The 12,440-nt window shown below is 42.2% G+C and overlaps 1 protein-coding gene across 1 annotated transcript in view; it reads right to left on the bottom strand.

Moving 5' to 3' along the window:
- The window catches only part of ADNP (activity dependent neuroprotector homeobox), a 30,073-nt gene extending 20,546 nt beyond the window's left edge, over nt 1-9,527 (bottom strand). The window contains exon 1 of the mRNA XM_080812967.1: nt 9,401-9,527. The gene's annotated coding sequence lies outside the window, so the exon portion shown is untranslated. The remainder of the gene's footprint in view (nt 1-9,400) is intronic.
- Between the last annotated feature and the right edge of the window lie 2,913 nt (nt 9,528-12,440).

Genomic DNA, 12,440 nt, shown 5'->3' with positions numbered 1-12,440 from the left:
TCCCTCCAGGTTTATCCATGTTGGAGCCTGTGCCAAAATTCCCTTTCTTTTAAAGGCTGAATAATATTCTATATGGTATGTGCACCATATTTTGCTTATCTATTATTCCAAGGCTGAGTAACATTCCATGCTATATGTACACACATTTGGCAGGCGATGGGAGGGACACTTGGACTGGTTCCATCTTTTAGCTATTGTGAATACTGCTGTGAACATGGGTGTACAAATCTCTCTTCACACGGTAATGTTATGGTTCCACAGTGGTTCTTCATTTACATTCCCATCAGCAGTGCACAATGCCTCCTATTTCTCCACATTCTCACCAACACCCGTTAAATGTTTTTTTTATAATAGCCATCTTAACATGTATGAGATAGTATTTCACTGTAAGTGGGATGTGCATTTCTCTAATGATTAATGGATACTGAGTATCTTTTCATTTGTTTATTGGCTACTTGTATGTCTTCTTTGGAGAAAAATCTATTCAAGTCCTTTGCCCATCTGCGGCATGCTTTCACATGTAAAACATACTTGGGATTTCCAAGGCTTAGTATGAAAAAATGCACAATACCTCATAAATACCTTTTCAAAAATACTGACATGTTGAAGTTATACTTTGGATGTAGCAGGTTAAAGGTATGTTAAAATTAATTTCATTTTTAAATTAAGTGTTCAGGCTCTCTGCTCAGCGTGGAGCCTGCTTCCCCCCCTCTCTCTGCCTGCCTCTCTGCCTGCTTGTGACCTCTCAAATAAATAAATAAAATCTTAAAAAAAAAATAAGTGCTAACATTAAATGAAATTTAATGTTAAAATGTGGTTAGTGGAAACACAGATGAACCTTGAAGACATGCTAACTGAAATAAGCTGACAGCAAAAGGACAAATACTTTTTGTGCTTCTACTCATATGAGATACTAAAAGTGAAATTCAGACAGAAGATAGTGGTTGCCAAGGGCTGGGTAGAGAGCAGAATGGAGACTTGGGTGTTAACGGGTATAGGATTCAGTTTTGTAAGACGAAAAAAAGTTCTGGAGATAAACAGTAGTAAAGGTTGCATGACAATGTGAGCGTACTTAATGACAAAGAATTTACACTTAGGAGTCATTAAAATGGTAAATTTTATGGTGCATTTTACCATAATTAAAAATATTTTTTTTCAATGTGGCTACTGGAAAATTTAAGGCAACAGTACTGAATATGGAACCAAATAAGGTTTGCTCGTAGTTTTACCAGCAGGATGGAGTGGGTTCAAAATGAGAGGCATTTATCATTGATGACTCTGCCAAATCTATGAACATTAAGCATCTGTTAAGACTGTTTTTTTTTTTGAACAGGACAGATCCTCTAGAGCAAGACCTGGATGTAATACAGGAACTTTGAAGTACTTTATAATTTCCAGACCATTCTGGACAATATTAAATGAAAGACTCTATGGTAACATTATTAATGGCCCCCAAACTGTTGGATATTAAAAAAAAAAAAATCTTAGAATTCACTTTCCTGGCAGATCTGCTCTATTCTAAGAGGCCAGGAACAGAGGAATGTATCATTTCTGCCAATGTCAAAGGCTCCAGTTCACTCGGCCTTAACTAAAAGAGTTAATCCAGCTGAGGTTACTTTAATAAGTTCAACTGTTTTTTAATTTTTTAAAAGATTTTATTTATTTATTTGACAGAGATCACAAGTAGGCAGAGAGGCAGGCAGAGAGAGAGAGAGGGAAGCAGGCTCCCCGCTGAGCAGAGAGCCCGATGCGGGGCTCCATCCCAGGACCCTGAAGATCATGACCTGAGCTGAAGGCAAAGGCTTTAACCTACTGAGCCACCCAGGCACCCCAGTTCAACTGTTTTTTTAGTTTTGCAGAAGGGAAATGATTCTGGAGAATGCAGTGGTACAGAAAAGATTTTCAAAGAACTTCCATGTATTAAATTTTTAAATAACCCTTAAGTTTCTTCCAAACAGTTTTAAGGATAGAACTGTACAAGGGGAGAGATCCTGAAAAATAGGAAACCTTTTCAAAGGTAATACAATGATGAAAACTTAATTTTAGCAAGTTTTGTTTTCTTTCATGTGGTGTGGCTCATTAATATCAAACTAAGAATCTAATGGGAAATAAGCAGCCCCATTCACCATATTACCAATCTCCAAAATTATAATTACACTGTAACTTAAAATTTGTTTTATTTTAAATGCCTATCACAAGTGATTTCAGATTTATCAGAGTATGACCTGAAATTATGATTGATACAGTCTGGTAAAGAGGTATTTATGTCTGTAAATTATAACCACTATGAATCATTTTTCAGCAGAGATTGATTTTTCTGATCTCAAATGATGGAATTATGAACTCATAAATATTCAGTAAGACAAGGGTGCTATCTCACTATACAAAGCAAAGCAGGGTCTATTAAAAAGACCTTGCTTGGCTTTTTTGTGTTTTTTTCCCCTCTTGCTAGGTACTAGATATCTAGCATCTACAGCAATGGCTGACACATAGCAGGCACTTAATAAATGTAGACTAAAGACCAGCCCCTGCCTAGAAAGGACTTACAGACATGATACCCCATAAACATCCACAGGAAAAGCAGCAAAGTGTCAAATGTGTCATAAAAGTAAATGCTCTGAGGTTTTATAAGAGGGAGAATTCATTCTCCGTAGGGGAACGCAGGAGAAGGTGGAAGTAGATGCTAAGCGGGGCCACTAGGTTAGTTGAGAATCTGCATTCACTGCAAACAAAACAAAACAAAAAAAACCTTGCTGGCACAGTTCCAGAAATGGGACAGCAAGGAGTTCTAGAAACTATGTATAGAGTCCAAAATGGCTGCTACGCCAAGCTTCTGAGTAATAAGGAATGACAGGGTTGGAAAGGCAGGTTGGGGATAGGACAGGAGTCTTGAGTGTGAAGCTAGAGCCTGCAGCTGTATCTGGTAGGCACTGAGGAGGTGCTGTAGACAATGAAGCAGAGAAAGGATACAATTCTATGGGCACTTTTAGAGAATTAAATCCAGACTGTTTGGCAGATACTATTACAAAGGGCCTAGGAGAAGTCCATGCAGAGTGCAGTATCAGACCTAGGCAACTGTCAGAATCACCAGAAGGAGTTGACACCAACCTCAGACCCACACAATCTGAAAGGTCTGCACAGAGCCTTAGGTGTAAAGACAGTAAGATACTGAAATGACGGCAAAAGGAAGATGAAGTTCAAGGGTGAAGCCTACAGCCTACATCGACATTTCTGTTTTCCAGTAAAACTATACTGTTTTCATGAATAAAAATTTAGCTGACCTGTTAGCCACATGTAAAATTTTTACAACTTCAAATTTCTGTTAACAAGTAGGGTGACACAACACACTAAAAGCTTTCCTCTGCTCAGAAGAAAGACAGTACAATGTAGTAATTAAGAACACAGTTGCAGAGCTGGGCAGATCTGTGTCCTTACTTAATCCTCACTCTGCCACTTACCAGCTTTGTGAACCTAAAAATGTTACTCAACCTCTGGAGGTCTCCTTCCTTATGGTATATGCAGAAGGACACTATTCCATTGTTCAATTCCAATGTCAGAAGGATTAAATGAGATGCTGCCAGTTAACACTTTAAGCAGTTATCATTATTTTAAACCACATCAGATACTAGTCACTTTGAAAATTATAAGCTCACACTGTTATAATCTTTTAAAAAATATGGACTATTAATCCTGAAAATCAGATGTGGTTGCTATATATTTGTTCCAAGACACATTACAATGTGCATTCACACACATAATACTTTGCATTTGTGAGTTAGCATATTCTTAATCTTATAAACTCTGTGGTACTTAAAATGTGCATGCAATTTAACATCTGCAAGTACCCACAATAAACCTAGTGACTTACAGTCACACAGAAACATAAAGGTATGAGCTAGATTTTGCATAAAAAAAGTCTATTAAGACTTTTCAGACTAGAAGACTAATGCCTACAACCAGAAACTATTATATTTCTGTTTATCCTGTCACTTGGGAGAATTTAGATTTTAGATGAGAATCCTAGCTGTGACCACCAGAATTTACAGAACACTAATGGAACCAAAGGCTTTCAGGGTGTTTTGAGAATGTGCTGAAACTATGACAGAACACATGCACGGAGGGAAAGATGATGCTGGAGAGACAAGATGAAAGCCGAGGAACTGAAGGTATGCTCCCTAACCCTTTATTGATTTTTACATACTGAAGTTCACAAAGAATTTTACTTGAAAGGGAGAAAGATGCCTCACAGCTTACAAAAAAAAAAAAAAAAAAAAGAGAGAGACTATTTCTAACACCTTCATCTAGCTTTAGAGAGTATGAGATGGGGAGCATTTCCCAATTTACTCCATTTTAAACAAGCATTCCAGCAAGGCAGACACACACCACAGGGAATGACTGCAACCCTTTGCTGCCTACATACCCCACAGCTGAGCACTGTTGCTGCCAATACAGGTAGGTGGACAACCTGGCTTAAGAGAAACGTGAAAATGGGAAATCAATTCACAAGTAGGCCTAAGAAGACATCCAGACATATCCATTTTAATCATTCCAGTAGCATGTTACTGGTCTGGTCATCTAAAAGGCGTAGGACACAAAGTAGGTTATTTTCAATTCCTTAACGAGAAAATTTCCATGCTCTATCACAACTACTCGGAAATAATTTTCCTGGAGTAAGGGAAAGGAAATTTTCTCATTCATGAATAACAGAATTATTTACCTAAATCACCTCAAGTTTTTCTGAGCAATCTCCTAGGAGTCAAGGCCTAATAGGCAAAGCTTTCTCCATAGCAGAACCATTATTTGTGTAGCAGGCTTTGCCACTTGGTGGCTTGACTCTTATGGTTTCTGCAGAGTAGTTTTTCTTGGTGTGGTTTTTAAGCCTACCTGATTTTGGACCAGGACTTTGAGTCGACTGCGTAGGACACTCTCAGTTCTAGTTCACTCCTTTCACAAGAGCAAGAATTGCAACTGTTGACTTATGTTTACAATCCCCACCCCCAATTTAAAACTTTAATGACTTCTTCCATATTTCTGCTAGACAGAAGTCTCTTCAGATATAACAGATTTGAAGAGAAACCACTCATACAGGTTCTCAATTGTTGCCAGTCCCCACCAGAAAAAGCTGCATGTTTCAATGCAAGTACAGGCTTCCACTAACTCTTAAATGGAGACCAGAAGGTTCAGAAAATGGAAAGGCAGAAGGGCAAAAGCCAACAATTATCTGTCTAAACAAAAATGACTGTCCAGAAGAAAGAAAGAACAAGACTGCCCTAAACCAAACCATTCGAAAAGCAACAGGACCATAAACAAACTTTCTTTTTTTTTTAGATCCTTGTACAGGCAACTTCAAACCAGACATGTGCTGCTTCAACTGACCACCCCTAACACAATTTTGCTGGTACTCTCTTGCTCGGGGTTTGGTCAGCCTCTCTGACTGTCAAGCACACGCAGGATCCTTGGGTCTTCGTTGACACAGAAGCATGAAACAGCATTATCGTTACGAAGTATTCATGTGAGCCCTCGTTAGCCAAAGAGCACATGCGAACCCTACAAAAACCTGTGTTCAAGCACAGGCCTGGCATGGACACTCTTTGTGTCTCACTTCACTGCATGCTGAAGTGCCTTGACTTCCCCACTCGTGAAACAAGGACAATCTTGAGAAAATTCAGAATGGTTTATAAAATGCTTGCTAAATAAAATGGGCGTCATTAATATTACCCTAAAGGCCAGCAAAGAGGCCTTTACACTCATAGCTCACCGTTCTTAAAGGCATCAACCAAGTCATATGAGAAGTGACACATAAAGACAAACAACTCACAGCTGAGTGACTCAATTACAAATCTATATCCTTACTGGAGAGGGAGTTAGGATGTGTAGGGATTTTTAATTCTAAGGGATGGTCAAACAATGCATGAGCCTCCTATAGATTACGTGCATGTTTTGGAGTTAAACCTTAAATCTTAAACTGCGGTACATGTTCAGGGCAGTCTTCCTTAGTAAACTCTATCAAAAGCATTTAGGCTTTCCTCTTAATTTCCACACCTTTATTTCTGGAACATTGCTGCAATTTTGGAGATGTTGTTATTTCTCAAGCTGTGGTCTTAGAACTAAGCTAGGGATTAATAAAAGCAAGGAAGCTTGAGCGTGCATTTCAAAGAACTACAACCAGAGGACAAGTGAATGCAAACACAGAGATGAGAGAACCCAGAACTGAAACAGTGAAAAGAACTTTGCATTTTACACTGATTAGAAAATGTGTGCCCTCAATCAAAACAGTTCCTGTATATAGTTGGCTCACATTTTATCTGTGACTTCCTAATATAGACAAAACATCACATTATAATCAAGTTGATATATATATCCCAATCTGAGAAGCCTGATAATATATGAGGAGAGCCTTCTTCCAGTGGAACAGAATATGGATTCTCATTTAAGATGACTCCTTAACTGCAAGACAGCAAAGGTAGGTCACAACCAAAACACAAGTCTAAGGAGTCCTAAGACACAGAAAGACTGAGGGAGCACAATCATCCTTCCCCTCACTTTGTAATTAACAGGATCAGGCAAACAAACAATATAAAAATCATGAAGTCACGATGGAACGGTGGCCACTCACGCTGGGCAAAACAAGGATGGCTTCTTTTATAAAGTATCTCAATGATTAAGGCAGCAAGTGCCAATGAGTAAACAAGAAACAGCTTCTACATTCAAAGTATCAATTCAGTTAGTGTGGGGCTTTGGTTCTCACCAGTTTCAAATGTCAAGTATCCAAACTAACAACATAAAATGTAGAACTGACAGTGATACACATCAGCAAAATATGGCGTTTGTTCTAGACTTAACACCACAAGCTCTTACAAAACTAGAAGTGTGCACGATGCTAATAACATGTCGAGCTCTGTGAGTCTAATTATAATTAAATTATTTACTTAGGGTAACAACATTTGACTCAATGTTCATGCCTTTTAGGCAAATAAATGGAAGTTAAACTCCCATGGGAAATATTTTATCTTCTGGAAGACATAACAGACTTTAAAGTAAAAGCCCTTTTGGAAGTTTAGGATGAACATGTAGATTATTACACAGCAGTATCGGGCATCTTGTGTAATTTGTGTAAACTACAAATTAGTTTCTAATCTCACAAAAATTTCCATTTTTTGGCTACTCTGACATCATTTTGTAAGTTATCTAAGATTTTAACAGGTTATTTAAAGAAAAACTGCAGTATCTAATTCCGACATTTTTTCTGTAGTTAAATGTACTGTCTCCCAACCACATCTCTGATGGTAGGACTTTGTATTTAATAACAGTTACTTCCAACTCTAAAAAAGTGAGTTGTATTTTATGTGTATGTATGTACACACCAATTGATGGAGTCAACCTGCTGAAGTCTATTACAACTTATGCAATTTTGTTATTTATAAATAGTTCCCAAAAGACAAAAATACTACTGATACTGAGATTTTTCTTTTCTCTCTCTAGCCAAGTATTGATCCCTACTTGCTCCTTTGTAACTCATCTTCCTCATTAATTTCCACTCTACTCTACAATTAATTTCTACAATTACTCATTAATTTCCACAATAACTCTATCTTCCTCATTAATTTCCACAATTAAACATGTAGCCAGCATGTGTACATCACCTTAAATGTATCAACAAACAGATTGCTGAATACTTAAAATTTTCAGAATACTAGAAATCATGTTTAGTAGTATTTTTCAAATTTTGTGAAGTTACAAGGAAAGCAACAATTTAACACATTGTGCACTTTAATTATACTTTTAATAATCAAATTGAAGTAATAAACTCGTTCATATATGTTAGAACAAAAAACAAATCATTTTTACTCGGTAAAAGCCAATTTAAGCTGATTATCTGGTAGCAACTACATGTTCATGAAAAGGCCTATTCTGATCAAAGAATGTTTAAGGTTTTTAAAAGCTTAGCAACTCTTGAGATTGGGTCATCAAAATAACAATAATTGAGAACTTACTTGACACTTAATCTGTTCAACATGGTGACGTTTTATTTTTAATATAAATAGTATTAGAACTTTTCCTGCACTCTGGTTTAAGGAAAAAAAAGAGAAATTTAAGCAAAATAAATTCACAGTGGGTATGTTTACAACCAATGACCTCCAGGACAGGCAGGGCCAGACGTCTTTAGAGATTCAAATCCCAATCTCCTATATTTTCTATACAGAGACATTAAGAACCAAAATCAAAGATTTAATTAGTTCAATGTCTAATAGCCTCTGATAAGGTAATTTTAGGAAATTTTCAACAATGGCCAAGATAAAGAAGGAACTTCTACTTAAAGTTCAATTAAACAGAATACCCATCCCCACCCTCTGGTTAGTAGAGGCTTTTTACCATTCTTTTAATGAACTCTCACAGTTTACCTAAATTCTAGCCTTCAAGCCCAACTGTTTCACTATTCATTCATTCACTCACTCTGAGGCCCAAACCAGGAAACTTTGAAACTGCAAAATAGATGCTAAGAGCTCACAGCAAGTTTTCCTGTAGGGGGAAAATGGCTATTACCACTAAGGATATCAGTTAACGCTGTATCTTATGTATAATTTGCCGAATCAAACAGAAGGACCTTCACAAATTTCATCTCAAACGCACCTCAAATAAGTTGTTTCCAAATTACTCATTTAAAAACTCATATAACTACATATCAAAGACCAAGTACAGGTCAAAGTTACTTCCATTTAACATATACTAAGCAGTATTTAAATATTATAAATATCACCAATTAGATTTAAAATCTGATTCTTGCATTTACTAAAAAATTTCAAAACCAATATAGTTAAGTCTCCATCGGAATACCTAAACCAAGCTGCCTCCTTTTCACTCACCAAAATGTTACTTAGTAGCAAATGTTCCAGGAAAATTCTCCCTTAAGCACCAACTGGTTAACTATGTATCAAAGAATACACCCCATAAATTTACCTTGGTGTATCTATATAAAATACTTGCAACAAAGTCTTACAAGTACCCCAAGTATCAACAACCACTGTCAATCATTGGTAGCAAGTACATGTTCATGGAAAGGCCTGTTCTGATCAGAGAATTGGTAAGATTTACAGAAGCTTAGCAACTCTTGAGATTGGGTCATCTAGATAACAATAATTGAGAACTTAACATACTTTATACACAAGAGTGCAGAATGTAAATGATTAAAACAGTATTAGCAACTTAAATTTTCTCTTAAACAAGCCATAAGTCATTTCTCTGTTCAGAACCCATGACTGCAACCAGCTCTAACCAGTTCCTTGAGGAATGTGGCTAGGCTGAAATTTTGGAAGTGTTGGCTTTGGTGGTGACCAAGGAGGAAGAAGTCTCTGGCTTCCCTGTTGCTGCAGTTCCCACCCTCCAAAATGAAGATACCCACCGGTGTGAATTGACAATGTGGTCCAAAGAGCAAGGCAGGAACGGAGTCCAGATCCTCAAAATGGTAGTACAGGGCATAACCACTAGGCCACCTATCAGTTCAGTACAAAAAGTACAACCCTGTGCATCATGGTGCAAAAGCTGGGGCCTAGGTTTCGCATTGTGCATCTCACACCTATGGAAATAACAAGAGGAGTAAAATCTATAGAAATCAACACACCCTAAGAAGGTGGGTGCTCACAGAAGACCGGTGTCAATGCTTTTGCAAAGGTGGCTGGCTAAGAAAATGAATGGCAATTACAAGTCCAAAGTTGGAAGGCAACAAAATTTTACAATCAACTCTGTTGAGTTTGACCATGAAGAACTCAACGTGGGTTTAATGTTTACCAACAAGGCTTTGCAAATCATGACACCCATCTACATACTTATGAAAATTACTACCCCACTAAAATCTAGCATCTTTCAAGAATGATTTTTAACTCTCAAAGAGTTGGAAAGATGTGGGCCATGAAGAAAGGAGGTAATCAGCAATACCCCCAAACCCATAACTCTCAGGTTTTAAACTTTCCCCTTTACCATCTGACCTTGGAAAGACATGGTGACACATTCAAAGCTTAAGGTGGAAGAATTCCAGAATTCCAAAGAACAGGAAATCTGTGTACCAATGATGTGCCAAGAACAAATGTGGATTGTCTGAGGGTCAACAGTTTTGAAAAAGTAAAAAGAGAACTTCTAAAATGCAGGGTGAATTCTTTAAAAGAAATAAAATCACCGCTCTTGACTCACTTAATCCTTCGCCATGTTGCTGTCAGCTCACCAACTAAGAGTGCGAGAGTGTGTGTCTTGCTGGGTCCATTTTCCCATGGTCTGTAGAAGGCGCTGTGAAGCACATCCTGTTCTAGCTCTGGGGCCCTTCCCCCCTCTGCAGCCTTACCCAGTGCAGGGAATGCGCCCCCTACTGACTCCAACACTCATCGCCTTTAGCCGACTTGGCTGCGGTGCATTTTGGGTGGGGGCTGGTATTTTCTTGATGGCCATAAACCAGAAGCAACAATGCAGATTTATAAAGAAACTGTATCAAGCTACCCAGGAGTTCCCCCCCCTCCCCTTTGAAGGTCCAAGACACTGGCACGAGAAGCATCAGGGTTAGGAATTGGGTGTGTGGGGATGGACAGCATTAAAATGGCAAACACAGGAAACAGTTTGGTTCTTTTTCCCTCCTAAGCCTTTGTCTGAGAAATGGGGTTATGGCAAGAACTGCTCAGAGGAATTGGTGAACGCAAGAACATCAAGAAGACTTAGTGTGGGTACATGTGTGGCTAAAAAGGATATTAGACCTTAGCGCCTGATCTTGGGCAGAAGAGGAAGAGAAGCAATCGCGCCTTTTCCAGCAGACAGGCATCCAGGTTTGGGGGGAGGGGAGGGGAGGGCAGGCAGGCAGCCCAGAGGAAAAAGAGGTGAATAAAAGGGTGCTCAAAGAACTCCTTCCCATTCATTGCATTAAAAAAAAAAAAAATCTTTTCGCAGCTTTCTGGATTTCCATTTTTTACTATCTTATTGCAAAGTTGGGGCTCAGAATGTTCCTAAGAGGTCGTGCTGACCAGGCAGCTGCGACTGAGAAAAAGGGGGTGGTGGTGGACTCCGTGCTTAGGACAGGAGGGTAGCTGGCATGTTGGGGAGGAAGGGTTGCACGGCGGAGGCAAAGACTTTCCACTCCGTGCCATGCATGCTCCCCGCCCCCCAATCTGTCCCCCCTCCCCCAACTAAGGGTGGGTAGACCTGGCAGAAGGCTCGTCCCAGGCACTGGGGGTGTGCGTGGGGGGCTCGTTGGGGGGGGGGGAGCGGGAGGAAGGGATTAGTTCCAGGGATGGGAGCAGCTCTGTTCTTGCTGGGGGCGGGGTGGAGGGAGATGCCATCAGCGGCACAAGCTTCGGGGGCCAGGCTGGCTGCTGGCCTCGGCGGGCTCACGGGGCGGGGAAGGGAGGTCGGGCTGCAGGAGGAGGCGCCTGGACCCCGGAGCAGAGCCCGGGTAGCGGTCCGCGCCGGGGCGGGCGTTCCGTCAGCACCAGAGTATGCAAAGGAGCGTGTGCGGCTGGAGGACTGGCAGTGGGAACAACAATGCGCCCGCGGGGCCGGCTAGGCGGGAGCGGGGCCGGGCCGCGGGGTCGGCGCGCGGCGGCCGCCGGGGCTTACCTTGACTCGGCCTCGAGGCGCGCGCGGGGCCGGCGTGCTCGGGGGCCGGGCGGCGGCGGCGGCGGCGGGCGGATGGCGGCGGCACGGCGGTGGCGGCGGCGAGGGCGCGCCCGGGGCCTCGTCGCGCTCTGGGTCGGCGGGCTCCGGCTCGCGCCGCGGCCGCGGCTGCTGCCGGGGGGCGCGGCGGGCGCAGCAGAGCGGCGGGCGGCGGCGGCGGCGCGAGCGGCTCCCTCCAGTCCCCGCGCGGGCGGCGGCGGCAGCGTCGTCGAGCGGTGCAGACAAAGGAGGGGCGGAGGGAGGAGACGGAGGGTGTGGGAGAGGCGGCTTCACCGGCGCGGGCAGGCGGGCGGCGGCGGCGGCCGCGCTCCTTTCGCTCCTCAGCAGCGGGGACCGAGAGAGGGAGCTGTGTCTGAGGAGACGCCAAAATCCCCCTTAGCGCTGCCCGCGGGAGGGGGAGGGGGCACAAGATGGCGGCGGCCGGGGGGGGGGGCGGGAGTTCAGCTCATGGATCCCGGCGGGCGGCGGAGGGGAGACCGGGCCGGTGGAAGCGACGGCGGCAACGGGCGGGGGAGGGGGCTGATCCCGCGTCTCCCCTCAGCAGACAATACAAGCGCCTCGGAGCGAGTCCCCGAACCTGCCCTAGCCAAAATGGCGGCCGAGAAAGAGCGGAAGTGACGTAAATACCTTATTAGCATAAGAGGACTCATTGTCCAGCTAAGTAGGGGGGGTAGTGGGGGACAGTACCCCTTCCCCCATGTCCCCCAGGGACAACTCTCTCACTGCCACCTGTGCTCGCACCTAACTTTTTTGGGGGGGAGGGTGGTCCCAGTACCCCCACCTAAGGGAAA

Source organism: Martes martes (genome assembly GCF_963455335.1).
Source record: "Martes martes genome assembly, chromosome: 9".
Taxonomy (NCBI): Eukaryota; Metazoa; Chordata; class Mammalia; order Carnivora; family Mustelidae; genus Martes; species Martes martes.
Note: the sequence above shows the minus strand (reverse complement) of the source record. Positions and strands in the feature narration are given on the sequence as shown.